Below are 8,921 nucleotides of genomic sequence, written 5' to 3' on the forward strand. Positions count from 1 at the left end.
ATGGCTTGTATTTTATGCAACTTGGCTGTGTCTCTGATGCAGAGCATAAAGTAAGCCATTAAAATTCAGCTGTAAAAGTACCACTTTCTCTTTTAGTCACCAAGGGAATCAGCAGGGAAAAGACACCATAAGCCTTCTATTGCTGACAGACTCTCCTCTTCTCTGCAGAATGGCTGTGCAAGGTTTGCCACTGTGGGCTTGGAGATTTTTTTTTGTGTTATTTTTTCTTTTAAGATGCAGGGGTTTTATTCTTTAGCATCTAAATGATAGCTTTCCTTTTTCTGAGACCTGGCACAGGCCTTTAAATTTTTTGTTGTCATTGTTGAACTCCCAAAAGTTCAGTTCAGGAGCCAGACTGGCTGACTGGCATGCATAAATGCAGCCCTGTCTGCTAAAAAGCCTGTGGTCAAGATGCAACATGTAAGAAAATGGAACCAGAGATTTACGTTCTCCAGCAGAAATAGGGTTTTACAAGCAATGGGAGAAGTCTTTGGCTGTGCTATAGGGGAGGAATGGGGGTGAAAAACTCAGTGTTTCCTGGGATTCCTGTAGGAGCCTTTAGTCCTTGCCCATTGATGCTGGGGAGTATGTGTGTTCAAGCCATATCATCAAGAAGCGTGTCTCTGTCTCCCTGCTAATATTCCATTTGTAATGGAAACCTCCAGTAGGACTGCCTTCGTGTAGGGACTTAGATCTAGAAAAGATATGTGATAATGTGAGGGCATATAGCCTAGTGGGAGCCCAGACTCCCCGCATAACACAGTGCAACAAAGAGAAGTAGTTAGATAAATGCAGTCTAACTGTGGGGGCAACCCACCGTCAGGACAGGGGACTGGATAGACACCCTGTGGTTTAGGATCTTTGAGATGAGAGCAGATAGTTGGACAAAAGATGATCTTCAGGAAGAATTCATATAGCTGGGACATACAGAGTTGGGGCTGAGTGGCTCTGCTGGTCTCCCCTGGTATCTGGGCTTCTGTGAAACTTTCTGTCCAGCCCCTCCTGTCATGGGCCATGGAGGGAACAAGACTGCTTGCAGCACCCTCACAGCATCTGCAGCTCTGCAGGGAGGCAGTGATTAGTGTCAAATCCATGGCTCTCAGTTTCTGCATATGGGGCTCAGGAAGTTGTTCTCCCAGGCATCAGTGACTGGATGGTGCCAGAAATTGGCCAGTAGCTGAGCTGGACAAAATGGGTCTACCTCCTCTACAGAGCTGCAGCAAATCCTGTCTTGCAAGGCCCAGTCAATGGGGTTTGGCCACAATTGCAGAGCTGTAATGATAATAGGATTCAGGATTAAGAATGTTCCTCCCCACATTAGACTGGGAGAGGAGAGTTTCTCCATGAAGTGCAATTTGTGTGCTTAAGTCCAGCAACTATTTCACTTAAACAGGTTTCAGCTATCTCTCTTAGCACTTTACTCAATGCCTTTGGCTCTGAATAGAAAGTCTTTACATTAGCTTGGGAGGCACTGGACACCTGCAGCTTTTCCTTTCTGCCTCTGAAATGGGGCAAAGGAAAGGGGGACTGTGACAGCAGCTTCAGGTTTTGGTGCCTTTGTTTCCTTGCCCTGCCTTGCCCGTGTTTTAGCTTCCTGCTAAGCAAATGTTTTATTGAACATTAATTATTGGGTTCATATAGGGACTTCAGAGTAGTACTATTTAATGTCCTAAAATATACATTAGGTCAGATTAGGTGATTTAAGAACCCTTTAGAGTACATGAAGCTATGAAAGACAGCCACATATTTGTTTGATTAGATTTCACAACAGAGCAAACACAGATTTAAATCTGTGCTCATGTTTTTTTCTCTGGGAACAGCTACAACCAGTTGAATAAAACCACTTGGGTACAGTCTCCCCCACAATGGGAAGTTCTGGGATAAAGCTTTGCCCTAGGACTGATTCTTGCATAGTGGTCCCAAGCCCTTGGTTCACAGGCAACATATTAGTTGTGAGGCCTTCCAACACTACTCACGGTCACAGGAAATTAAAAAGCTAAAACTGAGACAGACAGGAAGAGCAAAGCATATGATGCCCCCCAGCACATTCCTGCCTGAGTGCTGTTTTGGCCAGGGCAGCAGAAGGACTGGGACCGTCAGGTTAGATACCACAGGCACTGGTGTCAGGGAAGACTTTCCTATTAGTTGTGTTGCCCTTAACTTCATTAGCAGATATAGGGCTAGGCTTTCAGTTGGTATGGATTTGCAAGTTTTGAGGACATAACACAAAAGTTATGCTCATTTTATGCCTGCAGAGACTTTGGCTCATACCTATGGTGCTGCTTTTCCTTTTGCTTAGGGTTTGTTCCCACTCTGAAACTTTCCCAAGCACATGCTGAAATGTGAGTTATATATTACTCTACTTATGCTAAGATCATCAGAAGCCTTTAGGTATAAACACCTAAAAATAAAAATACTTTTTGCCCTCCTACCAATATTGAGCCCAACTGTAAATGGGATTTTTGCCTGGCTGAGAATTTCAGAATGCATTAGGATTCAGAGAGAAACCACAGTAAAAAATAACAGCCATCAGTTTTTCCTAACAGACCATGAAAGGCACATTACAGAATGTATAAATAAATAGTGCCTCTGTGCAGACCTACCCCTTGTCATTGTATCACCTTATTTCTTGGTTTATGGCATAGTAGAGAAAGTGAGTGAGAAAGATTCAAATTAAGCCAGCTATAAAAGCGTATTAAGCTCATGCTATATCCACTGACCTGCTATTTTGATTCGGCAGTCCAAGCCCGGAGGCAAATCCCAGACCCTTCCTTTCTCAGACGTCCCAAAGTCCCCTTCAGGTCTGCAATAGTCACCCTGCTCTTCCCTTAACCTGAAGCAAGGGGTTGCTGCTGCTGAGCCCCAGGAGGAGTGGACTGACAAGAACAGGGGTTAAAATGTCTTTCCACTTCTGGAAGTCTGTTTTTGCCAAGTACTCTGTCCTGTCAGTTACAGAGGGAACAAACGCAAGCAGCAGCAGCAGCAGCAGCTGCTGATCTTGCTCTTTTCTAGTCTATAATTATAACGCCACTTGCCATCGGAAGGACCCCTTTCATTTGAATGAAGACTCTTGTGATGGTTTGGCTGGCACCTCCAGTTCTCTACATTTTGTTTCCCATCCCCAAAATGGGATAGAAAAAAAGAGAACATTTTTCCTCTGAGACTTCTCTTGAAAAGTGTGATCTCTCTGAGCCAGCCCTACAAAGACACATCAGTGTATAGCACGGACTACTTTTAAATGGGAAGACTGGAGACAACCCCACCAGACTTGGGAATGTGCTCCAGCTGCACCTCGATCCCACCCTGGAGCACACCTTTGCCGCATTGTTGCATTGCTGATTCGAACTGGGAAATCAGGTCTCTGGGGTATGCTGTAGAAATCAGCCATCCCTCAAAACAGGCAGAGCTGCTGTTACTAAAAGGCTCAGTGAACCTGTTCACGATGGTACATTTCAGCATGTGAAAGCCTTTCTGCAACTGCAGAATCTGCACAGGACTTCTTCCCCCCTTCCTCTTTGTAAAATGAGATGAACTAGTGTCTTTTATGACCCATGGCATTAAGAGGGAGCTGTAAAAGGTGATAGACTGTGAAAGCCCAGGAGATGTCATATAATGTCGCCATAAATCTCTACGGAGAATGAAATAATGTGACTGTGAAGGAAATAAAAAATTGCAGGGGGAGAGAATAAGCAAGATTTATAGATTTAATACATTTTATGATGAAAGGGTTTTCCCCCCCCGCCTTAGTCCCATTAAACTATTTGAGACCACTTATTTAATTAAAACTCTCTCGGAAAGAAAATAAGTTGCTGCCATTGTTTGCCTTTCTTCTCATTGGCAATGGCAGAAGGAAGACACTTTGATGTCAAAGCAGGTGAGACATTAGACTGCGGCGTGTGTCAGGCAGTGGCCTCTGGTGAAAGATGACAAATCATTTTAGCATTCAGTGACTTGGCATGAAGACACGTACTGCCTGATCCTATTACAGTTACTGCCCTCTGCAAGGAAAACTCCTAACAACAGGGATATTTTAAGGTCACTGGTGAAATAATTACTTAGACCTAAAACATTTTTCTTTGCTGAGTGTAATCGTTTGCGGGTCTCGCTGAGCAGTAAATAATAGCACCTCTCTCTGTCAGTGGGTATCAGGTGGTTTTCCTGGCTGCTCTTCGGTTCCCCTGCAGGTTTGAGTAGCTGAGATTGCTCCACTGGCTCTAAGCTGTTTTGCAGAAGAAATGAGATTTAGAGCTCCTGTGTGTTCAGAAGCAGAAATAAATACAAGTTTCCAGCTGTGTAGCTCCACTGTGACCAGTTCTGTAGGAAATACTCTTTATCACTAAGGTGCCCCTGAGTCCTTGCTGGGTATTTCCCAAAGACACATGATGTTTTTATCTCTCCTTCTCCGTTTGCCCCCTCTCCAAGAGAAGCATACTAAATTGGTGTAGAGCCCTTGCTAACAGAGGCTGCTGTGTGGCTTTACTGCACCCTCGGACTTGGCTGGGCACATCCTTTCCCAGCTGTTGGTGCTCCCATTTTAGGGGACATTCGGGACTCCAGTCCCCATAGGCTGCCTGGCTCCACTTGAATGCAGGAGGAAGCGGGGAGGCAGTGACAGCTTGTGACTGCTACCGCTAAGTTCCCTGTTAACGAACTTACTACCTTTTCTAGCTGGTGCTAATATCTGTGTTAGCATTAGTGAGCGGAGACCTTTACTGTAACTTTTAAGGCAGCCTTAACATTTTGATTCAACTCTTCAGTTCAACTTTATATTGATATTATGAATCCACAATGTTAATGACACATTGGTGGTGGGCTCCAAAAGCTCACAGAAGGGCTGTGAAAGCCATCACAGTAATTTCTTTGGTTCGTCAAGGACTAGCTATAGAGCTCTGCAAAAATAAAGCTATAGAGCTTTTTTTTCTCCAAGACATTAGGAGCTTTCTTCTGCTTTAGAGGCAGAGGATAAAGACACGGACTTGGAAGGAAGGAAACAGCAGAGAATGCTTTCCCCAGTCTGACAAACTCGTTTGCTAAGGCTAAGGACTGATAAAATACTGGTTAATGATGGTCACACTCCTTTGCTTCAGGGTGATGTTGACAAGGCCATGACAGTCCTGCTGTATCAGAAATGCTTGCTGGAGCTGCGAGGGGGCTGCTGGCAAGGGAGCTGTGGGCAGGACACTGCTGCAGCAGGCACGCGGCTGAGCAGAGCTGCAGGGAAGCACTGGGTCACAGGGGGGGCCTGGCATCTGTCTTCCTCCTCCACCCCATAATTGTCCACCACATGCCAGTGCCAGAGACAGCACAGCTGCGGTGGCAGTGGAAGCAGGGTGCCCAACAGCCACTTTGGGCAGAAGAAATGGAGCTGGCAGACAGAGGGACAAAGACAGCAGGTTCATAGACACTGCTGATCTCCTGGCCTCCTCCCTTCTAGCAGCTGTGACCAGTTGAGGTTGGGTGGGGTTGCTCCATTATGGCAAATCCCCCTCCTGAGTAGGGCTCTTCCATGCAGCCTCTCTCCAACCTGCCCAGCAATAAATTCCCCACACTGCATCACCGATGAGGTTTCAACAAATCTGGGATAGATACACTGTTGAGCCAGTAGGCATTAGCTGGGCAAGGCAGCCTTGGGCGATTTATCAGGAAAAGGGATGTTGTTTTCTGGAGCACTGTCTGCCTGGAGTTATCAAGGAATGAGCCTGGACTAGTTCCTAGAGATTCGAGAGAAAGAATTGTTAAAAATAATTTTGATGATTTCTTCCAAGTCAGTAAGGTAAAGACTACTCCGTTAACCACTGAGTTTGGGAACAGACTCTGAAGAATGGAGACCTGCAGTCTGTGACCTGTTATTAAGAACTGGAGCTCCCCTCTTGTACTTTCTCATAACCCTCTCTTTGGATTTTTTTTTTTTTCCCTGAACGAGCAAATCTGTGCTACAAAGAGCCACTTGGGCAATCAGAGCTATCGCCTAGCACTTCAATACATTATTTAGTGAAGAAGCACATTCAATAAGGGTGCCAACTGATTTGCTGGCTAATAGGCAGTTGGTGTACAACATAACAGAGGAAATAAATAAATAAATATGTATTTTTGAAGGGGAAAAAGAAAAGAAAAATTTCTGTAAGGATTTGTCTTTGTATTACCTTCCCCTCTGCTGTGTGACTGTTTCTACCATAAGATAGATGTATGGGTAATTATGACCATTTACTAGATTTTTAAACATAACTGAGTCCACTGCAGCAGATGAAGTTTATGGCAAATTCATAAAAACTCATAGTAATGTGCAAAGACCTGCAAACTGGTGCTCTTTACATCAGTTTTTTCACCTTGGTATTTAAGAAATGATTTTGCAGATCTTTGAGACTATTTAAAATCTATACAGAGTCTTATTATGGACTATTAATTCAAAAGAAGATCTGTTCAAGCCATGATAAGTAGTACTTTCTTAAGATATTCACACCCTTGCTATCACATGCAATTATCTTTAACAGGTGTCATATTGCAGATAGCATGCAAAAATTCTGTTTGTATACATTATGTTCCTAAAAGGTTACTGAAAAAGGATGGATTTGCAAAGTCTGCAAAATAGTATTTTACATTTGAAATTAATAGTTTATTTTTATCACTTCCTGCCCTTTTCTGACCTTTCCTGATGGACATCCTTAGCAAATGGTCTTGCAGCAGCATGAAACAGAAGCAAAAGAGGTTCTTTTGTTTCACCAGCGTATATAGTAGGCAAGAATTTGAGAGGTTTCATCTACAACAGTAGTTATCAGAAGTTCCTCTGTATATACAGCTCTACTAATGATCACTGCTAATGGTGTATTTTGCATTCATGTTTTCTTGATGTGCTTTGGACACATACAAATCACACAGAGACAAAAACCTTTTGCACTGTGTAACTACGCAGGTTTCTGCTACTACCATTCCTGTGTGTTTAACAAGACAGCACAGTGCAACAGATGGTAGAAATCCATCAAATACAAGTAATTTCATTTATTCATGCTCCCTGCTCCTCTTTCCTCTTGATTTTTGTGCCCATTTATACTGGAAGATTTCTGGAAGAGACATTAATTCATACTGTGTGCTAGTGAGGCTTCAAGCAAGCACTTCATTATCTATTACAACAATGCATAACATCAATATCCAAAGAAATGCCATAATAATTAGGCTAAAATGTGGTCTGAACAACATGAAAGAATTTTCTTATTGAAAAGAAGTGAGTAATTAAAGTGTTGGGAAGAGGACAGTATGAAAGTTTAAATCTACTGTCAGTACTGTCAGATTTTCTCAGATGAGACTATATTGAGTTTTGCTTTATTTTTCTACTTACTGTCACTTGCTGCTGGAATTCCTGTCTTAAGCAAATCAGTAAATTAACATAAAATGTCCTCTGCGTGTAGAATGAATGTATAGAGAGCTGCTGTGATATCTTACGGTCTCTTTCATGAGAGAAACTGCAATAATTAAAAGTTAATCTAGTGGGAGAGATACCACCATACTTAGCATCGTTCAGTGTGGGTTATGGAAATATACTTTAAAGGAGGCTCTTTTATCTCTGGAAGTCACATGGTAAAATACTTCAGAGGATTACAAATGAATTTGTCTGCAGGATAAAGCCTGCTGCCCTGACAGATTAATTCTCTGAGTACTGTAAAACCATATTCAGAAACACTTTGCTTTCCAAGTTCCTTGTAATGAAATAAACATCATTTGTTATGTGTAGTGCCGAGTTTGATATTAGAAATATTATTATTACTATGACTGTTATCAGTTTCAACAATCCTTTTATTGCTGGAAGGCACAGACACACAAAAGCAAACTGATGTCATGGCCCAGGACTTGTCAGGGAACAAAAAAGCAACCAGAAATAAGCTGTCCAGAAACTGGGCTCAAAAGCCAATGTCTGGGCTGACTGGGAGAGGTTTCTCTTGACTTAAGACCTACCTCTCCACAGTGCTACTTATCTTGTTCATCTGAAATGGACTGGGTGGGTTACTTAATATATGCTAATGTAGCTTCAGCTTATGTGAAAGCTTCATGGTCAAAAGGGCAACCACAGAAGGAGAGGTGCTTGATTTTGCTCCATGGACCAGCTCTTCTGAAGTTAGCAACGCTCTGCTTTGCAAAATGACCAGGGTTTCAAAACTTCTTGCACAATGTCAAGCATTTGATATTAGATAATTTCCTTGCTTGCCTAAAAATGCAGCTGATTGCACAGCCATTTGCATAATCAACCGTTTGTACATGCAAAATGCTGCAGAACTGCAATTTCTTTTCTTTTTTAATGAAGAAGTTATGTTAACAGAATTTTGTATTGCTGTGGACATTGAAGAATAATGATTGTTGATAAACAGTCTGTACTTTATAATATATATTAACGTCTCCTGCACTTCTTAAGGAGTTAGATCTGAGAAAGGGGGACTTCTCTCACATTAGAATGTTTCTTTTCTAAGAATACTGAAAGTGTTTATTTGTATTAAAATTAATAATGCAACTTTGTTTGTACAACAGGCATGTTTGTGCTCTCAGCCAAGATTTTTGAGGTATCAACAGAAGCATCATAAACTCATGTTCTTTATGGCTCAAGGGGCTAGGTTTACAGTGAGTGGTGTTCTCTGAGAGTAGCAAATGATAACTCTTGTTCTCTGCATGGAAATATAATAATAGTAGTAATAATAATAACAATAACAACAACAATAATAACAATAGTATGTAACAACAGACAAGATACATAACAGCACAACTGAACCATTCTGTTTCTCCCACTTAAAAATTCACAAGGATAGCTTTGCTTATTCTTTGAAGAAATGCTCTGTACAAATGTATTTTGATTTTTGTACATGAAAAACCACCTGTAAGAATAGTAATCCAGATTACTGCATGATTTTAAGAGAATAACACTGTGCAGTAGTGACTGA

Source organism: Falco cherrug, chromosome 5 (genome assembly GCF_023634085.1).
Source record: "Falco cherrug isolate bFalChe1 chromosome 5, bFalChe1.pri, whole genome shotgun sequence".
Taxonomy (NCBI): domain Eukaryota; kingdom Metazoa; phylum Chordata; class Aves; order Falconiformes; family Falconidae; genus Falco; species Falco cherrug.